The 21143-nt window shown below is 49.0% G+C and overlaps 1 protein-coding gene across 3 annotated transcripts in view; it reads right to left on the reverse strand.

Annotated features, from left to right (window-relative positions):
* The window catches only part of RHBDF2 (rhomboid 5 homolog 2), an 84131-nt gene extending 64120 nt beyond the window's left edge, over nucleotides 1–20011 (reverse strand). For 2 of the 3 annotated variants that reach the window (XM_073310153.1, XM_073310151.1), the window contains exon 1: nucleotides 18792–18882. The gene's annotated coding sequence lies outside the window, so the exon portion shown is untranslated. Of the gene's footprint in view, nucleotides 1–18791; nucleotides 18883–19873 lie in introns of those variants that run through there. The other variant, XM_073310152.1, reaches the window with a different exon arrangement.
* Nucleotides 20012–21143: the final 1132 nt, after the last annotated feature.

Below are 21143 nucleotides of genomic sequence, written 5' to 3' on the forward strand. Positions count from 1 at the left end.
CTAGGCCATGGGAGCACTAAGTACCATGAAGAAGGAAAGATGCCAGTCTGGAGGGAAACAAGAGGAATCTCCAACCAATTCCACTGGAGACAGAAGTGCCCGGAACACCAAAATGCACATTTCTGATTCTATTTCTGAAAAATGGCTCAATCCAGCCCTCATTGAGATGAATAAATTCAAGAGTCCGAGAAAGCGCGTTACATCTAGGGTACTCTAGAGTGCAATCACTGTGGCTTTTGACCACCTCCCCATTGTTTGGCCTGGTCTACACACGCAGTTTGTAGTGGTTGAACTATTTGGTTAGGGTTGATTTTTTTACCGACATGGTTACACTGGTAAAAGCCCTACTGTGGACAACAGTTACACAGTAGACATGTGCCTTATACTGGTATAGTTATTCCCCTTCCTGTACAGAAATAAGCTATATGGGCAGAGAGCACCTCGATACCAATAAAACGGTGTTCACTATAGGGAGTTTTAGCACACACCAGTTCGTAGAAACGGGGAACTGACACAAGAGCATTAGAGCAACTTGCCCAGTGTCACACAGGAAGTGCAGGTCAGAACTAGGACTAGAACTCACATCACCCGAGTCCCAAGTCAGTGCCCTATTCACAAGGGCACCCTTTAGTGGGAAAATAAGCCACAAATAAGCTAAAAGGAGCAACATCAGCCTGAAATCCGGGCAATTCACAGAGTTTGAAGTATTTCAGGTGTTTGATCAGTCTCAGACTCCCTCTGCCAACGTGCGACAGCAAGCAACCACATTTTTCTCTTTGTTAACATGTCTCTTCCCCATTAGTGTGAGAGACACCACACAATTAGCAGGGAATACTGACTACAAACTAGTGTCAGGTCCGGTGACAGTGAGCATGATTTATAAACTAGAAAAGTGTTAGCATTTCAAGTGTTACTTGAAACCACAGTATGCAAGAGGTTGAGACAGGTGCATGGCTTCAGCTGGTGTTTTAAGAGGTTAATTCAGCCCCTTTCAAGGCTAAGATGATGCTAATAGAATACTGATACACACACATACATCTGCATCAGGAGCAATAAGTGACCCAGACACCTCTCATCAGACTGATCTCACCCGAAGCACGGAGCAGTAAAGATGCGGAAAGCAATAAGGCACTATCAGGGAAGTTACCCAAACAGAGGGAACACCAGCTCGGTGATTTTTGCCGGCACCCAGGCATGGAGGCACCCAAAGATCAGTGGCCACTTTTGAAACCTTTGGCCTCAGTGACTTGTCCAAGATCACATACTGGTAGTGAGTCACTGGCAGAACCAGCTCTCATGACATTTAGTCCAGTGGTTAGAGTGGGGACAACACTTCTTATAGCTAAGGCTCCTATTTTGTCAGGGATATTTTTAGTAAAAATCAGAGACAGGTCCTGGGCTTTTGTGAATTTTTGTTTATTGCCTGGGACCTGTCTGTGATTTTTACTAAAAATATCCCTGAGAAAATGGGGACGAGGAAGGTCCAGCACCAACAGTAACTGGGGGCTCTGTGGTCCCCCCACTGCCCATGGGGAGTGGGAGCTCCAGGATCCCCTTGCTGCCTGCGACGGATGGAGCTGTGTGGACCTTCGGTGCCTGGGAGCTGCTAGGGGCCCACCGCCAGCAGCAGCTGAGAGCTATGTAGCCGGCCAACTGACAGCTCCAGCCCCGGGCAGAAAATGTCAGAGGTCTTTGGAAGTCACGGGTTCTGACACATAAATTGTAGCCTTACTTATAGCTCCCGTGTGAGCAGCCCCCAGTGCCTGTACCAGGCCCCACTGAATTCTGTGCAGGCACTGGGGTGGATCTCATTGCAGGATTAGGGCCTATATTAGCAAGTCTGCTGTAGAGAGCTTTGCAAATGTGCTGCTAATAAAAGGAAACCCTACAGTTTTTCATCAGTCGATCTCAAAGCGCTTTACCAAAGAGATCTGCATCATTATTGCCCTTTTACAGATGGGAACATGGAAGCACAGGGAAGGGAAGTCACCGAGCAGGCTGGAGGCCAAGGTGGGAACAGAACTCAGGTCTCCAAGTCCCAAATCTGCGCTCTCTCTACTAGGCCAGTCATGGTGATAAGAGCCTTGCTACAGGAGTCTGCTATTAAAGCTTTGAGCTGTGGAGCCAGACTGCTGGCTTTAGTGCCTTTGTAAGAACCAAAAGGTTTGCAGATTATTGGGGTGAGAACTGCTAATTAGGGCATGCTGCAGAACCTCACCGCCAGCTCAGGGTCCTTCCTCCAAACCTGGGTGTCAAGCCACGCTGTTAAGAAACACGTCAACATCAAGCACTTATCCTGTTATAAGCAGGGTGAGAGAAAAAAAAAAAACACTCTTTAATGATGTCCTTTTAAAACATGACAAAAATCCACTGAGTGGGCAGAAACCACCTTTGCTACGATCAAGTCAAGTTTCTACATCCCCTGTTTACAAAGCTTTTAGGAATGACTGTAACCCACTGCATCAGTACAAACAAAACATTGAGCTCCATCCTCCGGACTGATGCACAAGCTATGAGATCAGAGAGGTCACCTCAGGACTTTTCCAAGCCATGAGGCAGCACGTGAACGTGCAAGGAAGTTTTCAGATCCACGTATTGTGCTTGCCAGAGAAGCGCCCACTCTGGAAAGTTACACACACAATTACAGACACATCGGCTGGGAACTCTGTGGGTGTGCTGCTTGGGTCTGTGAACGGTACTGCTTAGTACAAGTACACCTGGCAGAGACTGCTCCTTTTGATACAATCACAACACAAGCCTGGAGTTGAACAGCTTACCCATGCTAAGGCAGGGATCACTCAGTCAGCATGTAAAGGTGTGCTGTGTCGCACTTGACTATCCTGCTTTCAGGGAAACTCAGTTTACACACCGAGACATCTCTAGCTACCCAGCTTCCTGTCCCTAAGCCGATGAACTGCCAACAAATGATTTTTTTAAGCTTCCCAGGATGGGAGGCAGACAAGCTAGCACAGTGGCTTCCAGCTCTGAGAGAGGCTGCCAAACCAGTTAGTAAGTGAAATTACAAAACATTGATGAGACAGAGTTCAATTACACCTCAAGATTTGCAGCGGTCCGTGTACCAGGAAGAAGCCAAGTCTGTACAATTTTAAAGGCAGGAGGAGCCAGTTCTGCAGTTTCAAAGTGATGCTTTAACTTCAGGCAAGAAGGCACCTTCCTGCTGGAGCCTTCCAAAATGTCCCCAAATTGCTGCTTTGAAAAACTGAAGACTTAACAGCTGCAAAATCGTTGTCCCAGTAGCCAAGCCCTCTTCTCCCAAACAAGCGTCACCCTGACAAGAAAAAACCATCACTTCCACCACTCTGTGACTCATCACACTGCAGGTTAAAGCTGAGCTCTCTGATTTGTTGTGTCACCTTGTATATTTTTCCAAATAATTTGAAATATTTTAGGACCAACATTTTTGAAATGCCATGCCAGGAATTAGGTGCATAAGCAAATAATAAGTGTGCATCATTCCCCATTTGTGCCTTTGAAAATCTCCCTCTACATAACTGTCTGGATTTTCAGACTGCACAGAGCACCCCACTTGCTGTTTGAAAGTCCTGGCCTACGCCTGTACTTTTTCATTTAAGCCAAAAGGGTCATCAGCAGAACAGGAGGGACCATAACAATGCCCCATGCAAACAGCCCTGACCTAGTTGTCGTATAGCGCTTTTCATCCATATTGCTCAACGCACTTTACAAAAGGAGGTCAGTATAAAGTATCATCATTTGACAGATGGGGAAACTGAGGCAAAGAGCTGGGCAGTGATTTGCTCATGGTCACCCAAGCAGGTCAAGGCCAGAGTCAGGAGTCTCCCAAGTCCCAGTCCTGCACCCTACCTGCTACTCCAGTGCAGGCATCCTTGGGACTCTGCACTTATGCAGGGGGGTTTCCTGTGTGGATCATTTGGGGCCAGAGTATATAGCACACGTAATAATTGGCTGGCTGCATGACAGCTTCACACCAGGCCCCTCTGGCTTAGCACGTTGCTTATTCTCCAGCAATTTCTCATCATGCCTTTTCTAACAGTTCTCCCTCCCGTTCAGATAAAGGTGGAACATGCCTGAAAGCCACTTGAAGGGCATCAGGAAGGGTGAGGGGTTCTTGACCTGTACTATGGGCACCCATCACTCCCCTAGCAAACATATACATACAGTAAAGCTTTAAAAAGTCATAGAATTAAACAGCACTGGCCCATGGATACCACCGGCAGGCAACAGGCAAGCTTCTTGCATGCAGCTGGCCAACAGGAGAGCATCCCTAGTGACAAAAGCACTTTAGCGCATGCTTAAATCATTGGGGTCTCAAGCACGTGTTTCCTGACCTGGGGCCCAGTCCCTAACCTGCCTAATCCCATCCCCTATCTTGTCAGCACCCGCTTGGTACTATCGTGACAGTAAAAATCACCACAAGATGGGTAACAGATGGCCACTAGGAACAGAGACAGGAGACCAATGAACATATTACCACTTCTCACCTGAGCCACTTGAACGCAAAGGATTCAGGGAGAAAAGCTCGGACTTTTATGGGAAGCAGTTTGGTTAAAAGCCATCACCTAAAACAAGTGCTCATCGTGCCACTAGCAGGATAATTGACATTAAAGACTTAAATATGTAATTGACTTCTTGCGGCTTATTCCATCTGCCAATGAAAACAGTCTCATGGTGCGGCTCTCATACATTAGCACAATGCTGCAACATTTGGGTGGCAAACACCCCAGGGAAATGTTTGCAGCCCAGCAAGAGAATGTAGGTGGAATATTTAGCTGCGCCAAGCTCACACGCAGCTTGGGGGAAAGGAAGGGGCTAGAACAAGGCGTCAACTCCTTGTGTGTAGACACAGTCAACACTCAGTGGAGAACACGGGGCAGCGGAGCTCAGGACAGAGCTGGGTTGGAGCAGGTTACACATTATGCCTGCTTCCAGCCTAGTGTTAGCGCAATTTTACAGAGAGCTTTGATGTACATTAGCTCATGCACAGAAAGGGTGTTCTCATTTTCTTCGAAGAAGCCAGCTTTGCATCGTGTTGCTCTGTACCCTATTCTTTCAGCAGGTATTGGCACAAGCAGGCTACTGCATCCAGCTAGAAGGCAGACTTGAAGAGAAGCAGCATGTGTAATTCTGTATGGACACTTGCTATCTGCCTGCATGCTGGCAAGGTGCCATTCCCCTCCTCTACACAAGCATTTTAGTGAGCAGCACGGTTTCCCAGAGCATTAGTGCAGCCAAGATAAAGTTCTCTGCTCGAGCCATCTGTGTGCTATGAAGAGAGCCCTTTGACAGCCTCAGGGGAGAGCTGCTTGCCAAGCTTGTCCTAGTGTTTCCATCTGAACTGCGTTCCGCTCAGTCCCTCACCGAAGGTTTAAAGAAAACCTCCCCACAACATCCCTTTGCAATGGAGAAAAGCTTCGTAAAACAAGAAGCAATATGAAAACTATAATCCAGGCTTCCCACCGAGGCATTCATCCACCCCAACATGCTGCCCAGGGGAGCGAATGCTGCATTCACAGACGCTGCCAGTTTGCAACTTCAGAGCCTGAGCCACTCCAAAAAGCCAGAACTGGGAACATACAGAGTAAGCCAGGTCTGTGCTTCAGACTCCAGCTGTTCTATGGGCCAGATGAACCCCAGGGGAAGAGAGCCCCCATCCTGTGCAGGGCCCTCTGAATTCTCTTGGGAGAGGGTCCTTCTCAGAGGCTGGGCCTACAGTTAGGAGGGACCCATGGAGGCAGACAAATCGGCCCAGCACCTGGGCTTCCTGCCCCACACTGCCAGGGACTCTTCCAGCAGCAAATGTCCCTGGAACCTCTCTTAGAAGTGAGTTTGATAGCATAGAAGGTGGCTTTTCCAACCTTCCTGTGGATTGCCCACAGAGCAGTGTATGTGTGCACACCTATGGCAGAAGGACAATGCACATCCATCCCACCCTGCCCCCACAGCACCTACTCAACAGCCCCCAGAGGGCACTCTGTATAGACTGGGGAAAGAACAGCAGCCTGCTGAAATCAAGAAAAAGGAGAGTATAGAAATGCATCAAGGTTTTGCTGAGATACCAGGCACGGATCCAGCAGCAAACATTATGATTAAATGTACTATATAAGCACAAAGTATCTGAAGATCTGAGAGTGCTTTATGGAGAGTAAGCCTCACAATGCACCTGCCAGATGGATTTAAAAAAAAAAACCCACACAGCCTCTCTTTGCACCAGAAGAGGCCAAGGCCTTGTCTGCACTGGGGATATTTTTTTGGGGGGGGGGGGGGAGAAGAGGGGTGTATTGGTGCAAACCCTTAGTGTAGATGCACTGTGCCACCTTAAGAGCAGAGGTGAGCCTCCCCACTGCAACTCACTTTTTACACCTGTACAGCACATTCACATCAGGAGTGTGACAAACACTCCTATATTAAGTATCAAGCAGGCCTGATAAGAGAGAGGTTAAAGCCCAGAACCTGAGGTGTCTAATTCCCAATTACTTCAGTGGAGGATATCTCTGAGTATCTGAGCCTAACGGACTTGCCCAAGGCCACATAGCAAAAGACAGACAAAGCCAGAAATAGAATCAGGAGTCCTGGCTGGCAGTGTCATGGTCCAGCCCCTAGACAAAGCTTCCTTATCATATCACAAAAAACCAGCTTGCACAGGGATTAAGTCCAACATCCTTTTTCTCAGCCTCAGATGCAGATCTTGCTGGTAATACTCCAGGGAAATAGTGAGCTAGGTCTTTCCTCCCCTTCCCTGTATATATTTGAAGTGAGTGACTAAATGAGAAATTAAGTCAGAGGACAGCAAACCAGGTGTCGGTGCGCTATTTAGAGAAAGAGGAAAAGGGTATTTTTAAAAGGACACCTTCTGCACTCACTAGAATGATGGAGGATAGCAAATTGTTACCAAAGCACCATAATGCTCCCACAACAGTGAGCAGGAAGCTAGCAAGTCCCCCTAGAGCCCTGGATTCTGATTTACAAGAATAATTGGTCCAATACCTCTCAGAAAGGCACAGATTTAGTGTCATATGAAGTGAACACTACACTGACCTGGCAGGGAAGCAGGGGCTTGTTGGTGATGAGCTGAAAAGCTTTTAATTAAGTAAAAGTGTTTATGATCCCTAGACAACAGTGCACACAGAGTAATTACATCAATATTAAATAATTGCTCCTTTTTCACATACCAGGCCTCCAATTGAAGTCTTCTGTTTTCCCATTAAATGCACCTCAAGCATGGCTTTAGGTGTTTGCAACATCCTCAGTTGTTGCATAGAAAGCAAAGCCATTAAAAAAACCCTCCTACCTGAACCACCTTGGATTCCTGGCAGTCACAAATGGACTGAATTTAGGTGAACTCAGTCTAGTCCCCGATCAAAGTTTATTCACACCATTCACCAGCAGAAAAACTTGCTTGGAAGAAGCCAATGACTGGAACAGCAGGTAATTGTATGTCAAAGTGAGGAGCAGTATCGGAAAACTAGGAAAACATATACATTGTGAGAGGCTGACCGCTGCAGAGCGGCACTTGAGTCTGTATTATCAATCTTGTTTTTGTGACAGGAAATTTATAGCGTCTGAGTAGCTGGTTATTAGAAGCAAGAGGTTTTAAATAAGATCAAACTAACCCAATTACTTGCTTCCAAAGCAATTTTTTTTTTTAAATTGTAGCAAGAGGCAGCCTTAACAAAAATGAAACATTTCATGTTGTGGGATTCAGAGTCTAGATTAGAGACTAATTCTTTTCCTCTTCTCTCCATATACAGAGCCCCAGGTCAGTAACTACAGTCTTGCATTAAGGCACAAAGTTAGTCCCAATCTATAGATGACTCTAATGGTTAATACAGAAACTATCAAGGTTAATAAGCGTGGGGTTGCATTTCTGATCGTGCTTGCTAATAACCATTGATGGACCCATCTTCCATGAATTATCTAATTCTTTTTTGAACCCACTTATAGTTTTGGCCTCCACAACATCCCCTGGCAACAAGTTCTATAGGCTGACTGAGTTGTGTGACAAAGTACTTTGTGTTTATTTTAAACCTGCTGCCTATTAATTTAATGGGGTGACCTCTAGTTGTGTTATACGAAGGGGTAAATAACATTTCCTTATTTACTTTCTCCAAGCCACTTATGATTGTATAGACCTCTATTGTATCCTCACATAGTCATCTCTTTTCCAAGCTGACAAGTCCCAGTCTTTATATGGAAACTGTTCTGTATCTTTTCCATCTCCAGTATATTTTTTTTAGATGGGGGTGATCAGAACCACACACAGTATTCACAGTGTATTTATATTACAGCATCATCATATTTTCTGTCTTCTCTCTTTCCTAATGGTTCTAACATTGTTTGCTTTTTTGACTGTCACTGCCCATTGAGTTGATGTCTTCAAAGAACTATCCACAATGATTCAAAGATCTCTTTTTTTGAGTGGCAATAGCTAATTTAGAGCCCATCAATTTTGTGCGTAGAGTTGGGATTATGTTTTCCAATGTGCATTACTTTGCATTTATCAATATTGAATTTCATCTGCCATTTTGTCGGCCGGTCACCCAGTTTTGTGAGATCCCTTTGTAACTCTTTGCAGTTTGCTTTGGACTTAACTATTCTGTGTCACTGGCAAACTTTGCCACCTCCCTACTTATCCCTTTTTCCTCCCACAATTTTCACATTGCAATACCCTGCTGACCCACAAATCAGAGCTGAGGGGCAGCACTGCAGGCAGAATGACATGGCTAACCAAATCTCCTAGGTATAGATTTAGGCTCAGCCACGTGAGCTATGGCCTTTTCAATTTAAGAGCTGAGGCAGTGAAAGCATAAACTGATATATATTGTTCCTTTGCAGTGTCACTCTGTGGAGCATCCCAGGGCAACTTCTTGTTACACAGAAAATGCAGCACCGTGTAGTCTGTCTTCACAAGGTGGGAGGTGCATGTGGGGGTCAGACAGGGCGGGGCTTGTCTCTAGCGTGGAGTTTGCAGCAATATAGTTATACTAGCACAAACTCCCAAGGTTCAAGGGTGCGACGGCCCCCGGCATAAGCACACCGGCGCCACGCAGCACATCTGTGCTGAGCGTTTGCACTGCTGCATCAGTACAGGCGTCCTTGTCTCTCGGAACACAGAGAGCCCATCGTACGAACACTGTCCTTTTAGCCACCCGCATTCTAGTGAATATTTCGGGAACGGCCAGGGAGGAGCCACCCGCTGAGCTGCGAAAGCACAAGCGCAGTATGTACTAACGTTCCACGGTAGCTGATGGAAGATTAATTGGCAACAGCAACTCGGCACGCGCAGTGAAGGATCAGCGGCAAGAGGCTTACCTACCGTTAAAGGTTGTGTGTATTTGACAAGGGCATGAACTTGCCCATTCTGGAAAGAACTTTAAGGCTGAAACTTCACGAGAGTCAGACAAGCAGCCAACAGGGACAATTCTACACCCCCCCCCCCCCCCGCTTAGTGCATCGTCAGAGACTGGGAAGCTATACCAACTTCGTGCAGAGCCGCAAAAAGAGCAGGGAGCAACTGGGGGGAAGAGGTGAATGGGGCCCTCCATGCATTGTTTCACACAGGGCCACACAGGACTTTAGTGGTAGCCCTGCTTAGAGGAAGCCTAGACTTCACGGACACACAAAAGGCTCTGAGAGGGCAAAGCACTGCAGTTATCCCGCTGCCTACCCATTAGGGAAGAATGGGGTAGTACTCCTGTAACCAAGACAAGATTGCTCTTCGCCTCCCAGACTAGAAGGGAATTACAGGGACAGTCCAAATGGATGGGGAGCTTCCTTCTGTGCCCACAGGGTTCTGCAAGCCTAGACCAGCAGCATGTGCTCATGAGCTCACTTTGGAAATCCCCATGAGAAGTGACCATTACAGCACAAAGGCATGTAGGAAGATGTGGGCGGCTAAAGGTCAGCCTTCCAAGTTTATTGTAATGGGGGGGGGGGGGGGGATGGGGAGAATGACAAAATTCACACTGAGGAAGAGAACAGCCAGCCTCTTTCCTTCCCCTGTGGCTGCATTTAAGTGACAGTTACATTATTTGTTTTAGTTTTTCCCCCAAGACGTAAAGGGATTTGCTCCCGACAGGCTTCAGAATTACGAGCCCATATGAAAGCTTGAAAAACCCAAACAGAAAAAAGTTTTCAGCCATTAGCCCCCACTGTTATCTAGTAGAAAGGGAAAGGAAATATGTCTGCAGAGATATTTTACCAAGTGAAGTTCGTGCAGCCAAACAATGCTAGCCCTGGTCTACACTAGGACTTTAGGTCGAATTTAGCAGCGTTAAATCGATGTAAACCTGCACCCGTCCACACGATGAAGCCTTTTATTTCGACTTAAAGGGCTCTTAAAATCAATTTCCTTACTCCACCCCTAACAAGTGGATTAGCGCTTAAATCGGCCTTGCCGGGACGAATTTGGGGTACTGTGGACACAATTCGACGGTATTGGCCTCCGGGAGCTATCCCAGAGTGCTCCATTGTGACCGCTCTGGACAGCACTCTCAACTCAGATGCACTGGCCAGGTAGACAGGAAAAGAACCGTGAACTTTTGAATCTCATTTCCTGTTTGGCCAGCGTGGCAAGCTGCAGGTGACCATGCAGAGCTCATCAGCAGAGGTAACCATGATGGAGTCCCAGAATCGCAAAAGAGCTCCAGCATGGACCCAACGGGAGGTACGGGATCTGATCGCTGTATGGGGAGAGGAATCCGTGCTATCAGAACTCCGTTCCAGTTTCTGAAATGCCAAAACCTCTGTCAAAATCTCCCAGGGCATGAAGGACAGAGGCCATAACAGGGACCCGAAGCAGTGCCGCGTGAAACTTAAGGAGCTGAGGCAAGCCTACCAGAAAACCAGAGAGGCGAACAGCCGCTCCGGGTCAGAGCCCCAAACATGCCGCTTCTATGATGAGCTGCATGCCATTTTAGGGGGTTCAGCCATCACTACCCCAGCCGTGTTGTTTGACTCCTTCAATGGAGATGGAGGCAACACGGAAGCAGGTTTTGGGGACGAAGAAGAAGAAGAAGATGATGAGGTTGTAGATAGCTCACAGCAAGCAAGCGGAGAAACCGGTTTTCCCGACAGCCAGGAACTGTTTCTCACCCTGGACCTGGAGCCAGTACCCCCTGAACCCACCCAAAGCTGCCTCCTGGACCCGGCAGGCGGAGAAGGGACCTCCGGTTAGTGTACCTTTTAAAATACTATACATGGTTTAAAAGCAAGCATGTGAAAGGATTACTTTGCCCTGGCATTCGCGGCTCTCCTAGATGTACTCCCAAAGCCTTTGCAAAAGGTTTCTGGGGAGAGCAGCCTTATTGCGTCCTCCATGGTAGGATACTTTACCACTCCAGGCCAGTAACACGTACTCGGGAATCATTGCACAACAAAGCATTGCAGTGTATGTTTGCTGGCGTTCAAACAACATCCGTTCTTTATCTCTCTGTGTTATCCTCAGGAGAGTGAGATATCATTCGTGGTCACCTGGTTGAAATAGGGTGCTTTTCTTCAGGGGACACTTAGAGGAGCCCGTTCCTGCTGGGCTGCTTACCTGTGGCTGAACAGAAATGTTCCCCGCTGTTAGCCACGGGGAGGGGGGAGGGTTGAGGGGGTAGCCATGCGGTAGGGGGAGGCAAAATGCGACCTTGTAACGAAAGCACATGTGCTATGTATGTAATGTTAACAGCAAGGTTTACCCTGAAAGAGTGTAGCCACTGTTTTATAAAATGTGTCTTTTTAAATACCGCTGTCCCTTTTTTTTTCTCCACCAGCTGCATGTCTTTCAATGATCACAGGATCTTCTCCCTCCCAGAGGCTAGTGAAGCTTAGAAAGAAAAAAAAAACGCACTCGAGATAAAATGTTCTCCGAGCTCATGCTGTCCTCCCACACTGACAGAGCACAGACGAATGCGTGGAGGCAAATAATGTCAGAGTGCAGGAAAGCACAAAATGACCGGGAGGAGAGGTGGTGGGCTGAAGAGAGTAAGTGGCGGGCTGAAGACAGGGCTGAAGCTGAAATGTGGCGGCAGCGTGATGAGAGGAGGCAGGATTCAATGCTGAGGCTGCTGGAGGATCAAACCAGTATGCTCCAGTGTATGGTTGAGCTGCAGCAAAGGCAGCTGGAGCACAGACTGCCACTACAGCCCCTGTGTAACCAACCACCCTCCTCCCCAAGTTCCATAGCCTCCACACCCAGACGCCCAAGAACGCAGTGGGGGGGCCACCGGCCAACCAGCCACTCCGCCACAGAGGATTGCTCAAAAAAAGAAGGCTGGCATTCAATAAATTTTAAAGTTGTAAACTTTTAAAGTGCTGTGTGGCATTTTCCTTCCCTCCTCCACCACCCCTCCTGGGCTACCTTGGTAGTCATCCCCCTATTTGTGTGAGAATGAATAAAGAATGCATGAATGTGAAGCAACAATGACTTTATTGCCTCTGCAAGCAATGATTAAAGGGAGGAGGGGAGGGTGGTTAGCTTGCAGGGAAGTAGAGTGAACCAAGGGGCGGGGGGTTTCATCACGGAGAAACAAACAGAACTTTCACACCGTAGCCTGGCCAGTCATGAAACTCGTTTTCAAAGCTTCTCTGATGCGTACCGCGCCCTCCTGTGCTCTTCTAACCGCCCTGGTGTCTGGCTGCGCGTAACCAGCAGCCAGGCGATTTGCCTCAACCTCCCACCCCGCCATAAACGTCTCCCCCTTACTCTCACAGATATTGTGGAGCACACAGCAAGCAGTAATAACAGTGGGAATATTGGTTTCGCTGAGGTCTAAGCGAGTCAGTAAACTGCGCCAGCGTGCCTTTAAACGTCCAAATGCACATTCTACCACCATTCTGCACTTGTTCAGCCTGTAGTTGAACAGCTCCTGACTACTGTCCAGGCTGCCTGTGTACGGCTTCATGAGCCATGGCATTAAGGGGTAGGCTGGGTCCCCAAGGATACATATAGGCATTTCAACATCCCCAACAGTTATTTTCTGGTCTGGGAATAAAGTCCCTTCCTGCAGCTTTTGAAACAGACCAGAGTTCCTGAAGATGCGAGCGTCATGTACCTTTCCCGGCCATCCCACGTTGATGTTGGTGAAACGTCCCTTGTGATCCACCAGAGCTTGCAGCACTACTGAAAAGTACCCCTTGCGGTTTATGTACTCGCCAGCTTGGTGCTCCAGTGCCAAGATAGGGATAATGGTTCCGTCTATGGCCCCACCACAGTTAGGGAATCCCATTGCAGCAAAGCCATCCACTATGACCTGCACATTTCCCAGGGTCACTGCCCTTGATATCAGCAGATCTTTGATTGCGTGGGCTACTTGCATCACAGCAGCTCCAACAGTAGATTTGCCCACTCCAAATTGATTCCCAACTGACCGGTAGCTGTCTGGCATTGCAAGCTTCCACAGGGCTATCGCCACTCGCTTCTCAACTGCGAGGGCTGCTCTCATCTTGGTATTCATGCGCTTCAGGGCAGGGGAAAGCAAGTCACAAAGTTCCATGAAAGTGCCCCTACGCATGCGAAAATTTCGCAGCAACTGGGAATCGTCCCAGACCTGCAACACTATGCGGTCCCACCAGTCTGTGCTTGTTTCCTGTGCCCAGAATCGGCGTTCCACAGCATGAACCTGCCCCATTAGCACCATGATGCATGCATTGGCAGGGCCCATGTTTTCAGAGAAATCTGTGTCCATGTCCTGATCACTCACATGACCGCACTGACGTCGCCTCCTCACCCGGTATTGCTTTGCCAGGTTCTGGTGCTGCATATACTGCTGGATAATGCGTGTGGTGTTTAATGTGCTCCTAATTGCCAAAGTGAGCTGAGCGGCCTCCATGCTTGCCTTGGTATGGCATCCGCACAGAAAAAAGGCACGGAACAATTGTCTGCCATTGCTCTGACGGAGGGAGGGGCGACTGACGACACGGCTTACAGGGTTGGCTTCAGGGAGCTAAAAATCAACAAAGGGGGTGGCTTTACATCAAGGAGTATTTCAGGCAGGACTTCACGGAGGGTTCCAATAAGAAATGGTGCACCTAAGTTATTGTTCTTATTGGAACAAGGAGGTTAGCCTGGCCTCTGATTGATACATGGCTAGATTTACCTTGCTGCACCTTCTCTGTGAGTGACTGCAGTGTGACCTAGAGGAATGAGTCCCCTAGTCAGGGGAGGGGGGGAAGCAAATGAGTACAAAACAAATCTGGTCTATTTCTTTTTTTGATCCACTCCATCTATCTTTTAGATCTTTGGCTGGCAGCAGATGGTGCAGAAGGACTGCAAACCATCCACATCTCATGGCTGCCCGGCAGAAGATGGTGCAATATGACTGCTAGCCATCCCCATCTCTTGCCTGCCGGGCAGAAGATGGTACAGTACGAATGCTAGCAATCCGTATTGCCTGCCTGCTCACCATAAGATGGTTCAATAGGACTGACTGCAGGACTAAAGAGAATGACCTGGTCAAGTCACTCCAAACTTAGTCCCTGCGCCCATGTCTGTCCAGGCGCTCCCGGCCGATACGGCCAGGAGCACCTCGGACATGACTATGACGGCTACCAGTCATATTGCACTGTCTGCTGCCAGAAGGCAATGGGTTGCTGCTACTGTGTAGTAATGCAGTACCGTGTCTGCCAGTACCCAGGAGACATACGGTGACAGTTACCTGAGGAGGCTCCATGCTTGCCGTGGTATGGCGTCTGCACAGGTAACTCAGGAAAAAAGGCACGAAACGATTGTCTGCCCTTGCTTTCACGGAGGGAGGGAGGGAATGGGGGCCTGATGATATGTACCCAGAACTACCCACGACAATGTTTTAGCCCAATCAGGCACTGGGATCTCAACCCAGAATTCCAATGAGCAGCGGAGACTGCAGGATAGCTACCCACAGTGCAACGCTCCGGAAGTTGACGCTTGCCTCGGTACTGTGGAAGCACTCCGCCGAGTTACTGCACTTAATGCACTTAGAGCATTTTCTGTGGGGACACACGCTCGAATATATAAAACCGATTTCTAAAAAAACGACTTCTATAAAGTTGACCTGATTTCGTAGTGTAGACATACCCCTAGTTTTCTAGCTAGGCAAGTCAGCACCGGTTTACATCCAGGACCAGAAGAGTCTGCTCAACACATCCAAATAAACAAGTAACATTTCTTAAGTCTGGCACCAGTATTGCTAAGAAAAGAAAGACTGCTGGATAAAATAGGTTCTCTCACCAATTTCTTCCCTTTAAGTGGGAATTCCATTCGCGGCATCATGTGTTTCTCTAACCAGTTTTCCAGATCCTTTCCCAATTGTCACCGATGATTCAATTGCTTTGCATGACCATGGAAGTGCTAACTGTTTGTGTCTTTTTGTTACGCAATAGCATTCATGTAAAACCCAGCCTTACAGAAAAGCTGCACCCAGTTTACTCAATGCAACATCGAGAAGGCTGAGAGGGAGTGGGAAGAGAAGCAGACAGCATATACAAATGTCAAAAATAGTTTTCAATTAAAACTAAGTCTGCAGCTGGGGAAGCTGTTTTGCTGAAGTGTGACACTACCAATAAGGAAAACCCATTTAAGCATCTGTACTATTTTGTACCTCATTTGAATATTGGTGAAGCATCAGAAGGGTCCTATTGTCTAACACAGTGGTTCTCAAACTTCTTTTTTTTTCCCCCCACAGACCACTTGAAAATTGCTGATGGTCCACTTAATGATCTTTCCAAATGTTGTTTGTACCATTAGCTAACTATTGTAAAGTATTTTGGATAAAAGCGCTATATATAAAAAAACCTGAAACTTTTGTTTGTTCTACAAATAAAAGCACACAACTCATTTTAATATCAGTAGTCTTACCTTTCTAATGTGATGGATGTGCCCTCTCCCCTGCCGCAGCAGCCCCCGAGCTGGGCCTGGGAAGGAGGAGGGTCTCTCCCCCACCACGGCAGCCCCTGAGCTGGGGCTGGGAAGGAGGAGGGTGTCTCTCTGGCAGCCACAGCCCTGGAGCTGGGGAAAGTTGCCTCTATTTCTGGCCACTGCAGCCCTGCACATCCCAAATTCCCCCCACCCCTCTTCTCACCCCACTGCTCCGTCCCCTACCCACTATCCCCCCCTCCGACCCCCACCTCACCTTACATGTGCATCTTCTCAAGGGTCCAGGCACCTAATTAGTGGAGCCACACCTGTGTGGCTCCACTAATTAGGTGGGTGGCCCTTCATTCTCTTGTGTGCAGCTGCCCAGGCATGCACCTTAGAGGGAACTTTCTGCAGACCACCTGAATGGAGCTCGTGGACCACTGGTAGTCCACGGATCTCAGTTTGAGAACCTCTGATCTAACAACCCTTGCTAATAAAAAATTTTTATACCCAGCAATATACTAGAGACAAGCTAGATTAAACTCTCGTATTAGGCACTCACCATGCTAGCACAAACCACACCACCATTGGCATCCTTCCCCGGGGGCGGGGTTGGAGGGGGGGGCGGGGAAGTTGCCAGTTTAGCTCAAAGATTTTCAAAACAAACTTGTGCACATAGCCCAGAGTGCTCCTTCCCATGCGAGCTGGTAAGAAATGGGGAGATTAAAAAGTTGCCTTGACATTTCAAAAGATGTGGGACCCTGCCCACCATTGCCTCTGCACTATGCATAGCCATTTACACCAGTTTGAGGTGGATGTGAAAACACTGCCATTTCTAGGCTCAGTCTACACTTAATAGTTAGATCAATATAGCTCGGCCAGTTAGGGGGTGTGAAAAAAAAATCACATCCCTTATCGACATAGCTATGGTGACCTGACCCCCAGCGTAGACGCAGCTAGGTTGACTGAAAAAATGCTTCTGTTGAGGTAGCTAACGTCATTCAGGGAGTTGGCGTTCCTACACTTGTGGCACCTTAGAGACTAACAAATTTATCTGGGCATAAGCTTACGTGGGCTACAACCCACTTCATCAGATGCATGGAGTGGAAAATACAGTAGGAAGATATATATACCTAGTACATGAAAAGACATGAGTTGCCTTACCAATTCTAATGAAAATTCGATAATAGCCCACTTTAACAGGAGGAAAAGTCACATTTGTAGTGGTAATCAGGGTGGCCCATTTCAAACAGTTGATAAGAAGGTGTGTGTGTGTGTGTGGGGGGTAGAATGAGTATCAGAGAAAATAGCTTTCTTCACACTAGAGTGACCAGATGTCCTGACTCTACAGAGACAGTCAGAATTTTTGGGTCTTTTTCTTATATAGGCTCCTATTACCCCCCACCCCCGTCCCGATTTTTCACACTTGCTGTCTGGTCACCCTACTTCACGCCCAGAGTTACGCAGCAACTACTGTACTGTGCGCCTTTAAACATTATCGATAATTTTATGTAACACATTAAGACACCAATAAGAGCCGTTTCACCAAAAGATCACACTTCACAGCCTCATTTGAGAGCCTGGTGGGGGAAAAGGGTGTGAAGAGGAATGGCATCACTATGAAAAGAATAAAGCCACCTATTCCAAAAGCTGGTTTCAGTAGGGCTAAGAGGCGGAAGGGGAAAAGCCGGCCCCGGGAAGGGAAGCGCCGGGCCGGAGCCGTTCGAGCAAGGAAGGAAGCAGCGCGCCTAGGCTCAGTAGCAAAGTAGCTACAGACACAACGTGCAGCGAGCCGGGACTCTGCCCGCTCCCCGCCCCCGGAAACGCCTTCCTCCGCCTGCCCCACCGCTCCCCCTGGCAACCCCCGCCTCTCCCTATTGCCTTGCAACCCCCTTCTCCCTCAGCTGCCCCCTGCATTCGCCGCCTTGCCCCGCCCTCCTGTCCCTGCCGCCCTTGAACTCCCCCTTCCTCTCCCAGCCCCCTTACAAGCCCCTTCCCCCTCAGCTGCCCCCTGCATTCGCCGCCTTGCCCCGCCCTCCTGTCCCTGCCCCCCTTGAACTCCCCCTTCCTCTCCCTATTGCCTTGCAACCCCCTTCCCCCTCAGCTGCCCCCTGCATTCGCCGCCTTGCCCCGCCCTCCTGTCCCTGCCCCCCTTGAACTCCCCCTTCCTCTCCCTATTGCCTTGCAACCCCCTTCCCCCTCAGCTGCCCCCTGCATTCGCCGCCTTGCCCCGCCCTCCTGTCCCTGCCCCCCTTGAACTCCCCCTTCCTCTCCCTATTGCCTTGCAACCCCCTTCCCCCTCAGCTGCCCCCTGCATTCGCCGCCTTGCCCCGCCCTCCTGTCCCTGCCCCCCTTGAACTCCCCCTTCCTCTCCCAGCCCCCTTACAAGCCCCTTCCCCCTCAGCTGCCCCCTGCATTCGCCGCCATGCCCCGCCCTCCTGTCCCTGTCCCCCTTGAACTCCCCCTTCCTCTCCCTATTGCCTTGCAACCCCCTTCCCCCTCAGCTGCCCCCTGCATTCGCCGCCTTGCCCCGCCCTCCTGTCCCTGCCGCCCTTGAACTCCCCCTTCCTCTCCCAGCCCCCTTACAAGCCCCTTCCCCCTCAGCTGCCCCCTGCATTCGCCGCCTTGCCCCGCCCTCCTGTCCCTGCCCCCCTTGAACTCCCCCTTCCTCTCCCAGCCCCCTTACAAGCCCCTTCCCCCTCAGCTGCCCCCTGCATTCGCCGCCTTGCCCCGCCCTCCTGTCCCTGCCCCCCTTGAACTCCCCCTTCCTCTCTCTATTGCCTTGCAACCCCCTTCCCCCTCAGCTGCCCCCTGCATTCGCCGCCTCTCTCTGCCCCCTTCGCCCTGCCCCCCTTCAACTCCCACTCCTGCCGCGCCGCGCCGCTCCCCCTTAGTTGCCCCTTGCACGCCCCTCCCCAGCCCGCCCCCGTGCAATGCCCCCGTGACCCCTCCTTGGCCGCGGAACCCAACTCACCGCCCAGCCCCGCACAGGATCCGTCCTGTCCCTCGGGCCGGCTAAGGCAGAAGCGGGGCGGAACTCGCCACCCTCCCTTCCTCTACCTGGGGAGGTGGGCGGGGCTAATGGGAACGGGGCGGGGCTGCGCTGGGAGGAGGAGAGAGGCGTGGCCAGGCTAATTGGGGCGGGCGGGACATTGGTTGTTAAGCGGCGGCAGGTGAGAGGCACGTGGGGTGGAGAAAGTCTCTTCTCCCCCTCCCCCAGTCCTAAAACATGTCTCCTCCGCGCAATCCCGGGCAGCGCTTCCCCGGTCTGTGACCAGCCGGTTCACGGGGCCCAGAAAACGCTGTGGGAATTGCCATCTCTCCCGGGGGGGCGTTTCTCTCTTTGGGTCGGGCTCTGCCCCCAGCAATCAGTGGGAGTTCGGGGCCGCAGTAGGCTCTGGGGCTTCACCTCTCCCTGCCTCCGTTTACCCATCTAGGAAATGGGAGGAGGCCAGCATAGTGGTAATTACAAGCAAGGGGGGTGACGTTACGAAATGGGAATTTTAGAGTGAATACCTGGAAAACCTTCCTGATCGGGAGAGAGTTAAATCTGGAAGAGGGATAGCCTAGGCTCCTTCGGGAAATGCTGGAGCCGGGGGCTCCGTTACTGAAAGTTGGAACTGGACTACATTAGTAAATCCACAGGAATAATCCTGCACTGAGAGAAGGAGTTAATCATTTGTTTCTGTCTGTGAAAGGGGATAATAATCCTTATGCTCTACCTCGCCAAAGTACAATTAGGCTTAATTAGCTAATGTTTGTACAGGGCTTTGGAAATACAGAGTGGGCAGTGTTATTTGGAAGGACAAAAGGCAGAGGAAATCATGAATGCATACGCCCTCTGTAGTATCTATCCATGGCTCCAAGAAGTCAGTAACTCCTCAGCCCCAGGAAATACATTTTTCTTATCTTGTCTCTGTGTTTTAATGGTCTGCATTAGCATTCACCGAATACATTATGATGTGCTATTTACTCACCTTGCACCGGTGTCCTGAGGATGACTTGGTTAATGTTAGAACTGAGCCAATAAAAGAGCTAAGTAGTATTTTAGGTTACCTTTGTCTGCATCTTCAAGACCTTTATGTGGCTTCCACCCTCTCTTAGGAACGTCCCATGTAACTGCTTGATGGGGAAAGGAGACCTGTAGACGTTTGCCTCTCCATAGCACAGAGTGTGGTGTTGGTGATCTGCGCTGGGGAGACTGGAAGTGAATAGCAGGGACAGGGTAGGGTGGGGCTTATTGGAATAGCTGCTCATGTCCAGGCATGTTCGGTGGCAGCCAATGCAGAGCCACATCAAGTATCATCATACAACGTTTGATTGCATTCAGGGCTTTGTTCCTTTGTAAGGTGACGCTTCTTCCAAAGTCAGCCTCAGATACTGGAGCCAAGTTTACTCTGGGAGCTGGATTATAAAGCAATTAGTGTTTGTTCTTGCAAAAATGGCTTAAAGAAGAGGATCAGTTGAAGAGTAGGAAATACTCTGTGTATGGGACACAGGCTTATGGTTTTGGGGTTTTTTTTTGGTTTGTTTTTATCCTAAATTTAAGCTGATTCAGTTTCTAAAGATGAAGTTGGTTCCTAGCAGAAATCTTTCATTGCTGAGTTAAGATTTGTGTACAGGTTTTACTTGTGGCTGTCTTTAATTTGATGAATTGTTTCCCAGTTTTGGCATACAACTTGTGGGATGTAAATAATTGACCCCACGCCACAGTTTGCACCTTGGCCTTAGACTGTGATATAATAGTTTTACTTATAGCTGTGCCTTAAGGCACCTGCCAAGATCAGGGCTTCATTGTGATGTGTACATATACTTAGTGGGAGATAGTCCCTCCTTTAAAAGAGCTTACAGTTTAATTACACACAACTGACAAAGAAAGGATTATTTCCCCATTTTACAGATGGTGAACTGAGGGAGGTTACACCTGTGAACTGAACACAGCTCTTCTGTGTCCTGCAACGGTGCCTTAACCTCAGGGCCAGCTGTAGGCACTGAAACTGTAAGGTTCATTCAGCCCAGATCAGTAATAGCTACAAGTTGTTGTCATCTGGGCCATTCAAAGGACTGTGTGGAACAAGTTTGAGGGTCTACATTGGCTAGGCAGTCTCAGCAGGGAGGCTGTGGGTCAAATGGGCCATGGAGAACAAACTCCATTTCTCCTCTTAGGGCTTGTCTATAGTTATTCCACTATAGCTATGACAGTCACTTTCCCTGTGCATCCGATGAAGTGAGCTGTAGCTCACGAAAGCTTATGCTCAAATAAATTTGTTAGTCTCTAAGGTGCCACAAGTCCTCCTTTTCTTTTTGCGGATACAGACTAACACAG

Source organism: Lepidochelys kempii, chromosome 14 (genome assembly GCF_965140265.1).
Source record: "Lepidochelys kempii isolate rLepKem1 chromosome 14, rLepKem1.hap2, whole genome shotgun sequence".
Taxonomy (NCBI): domain Eukaryota; kingdom Metazoa; phylum Chordata; order Testudines; family Cheloniidae; genus Lepidochelys; species Lepidochelys kempii.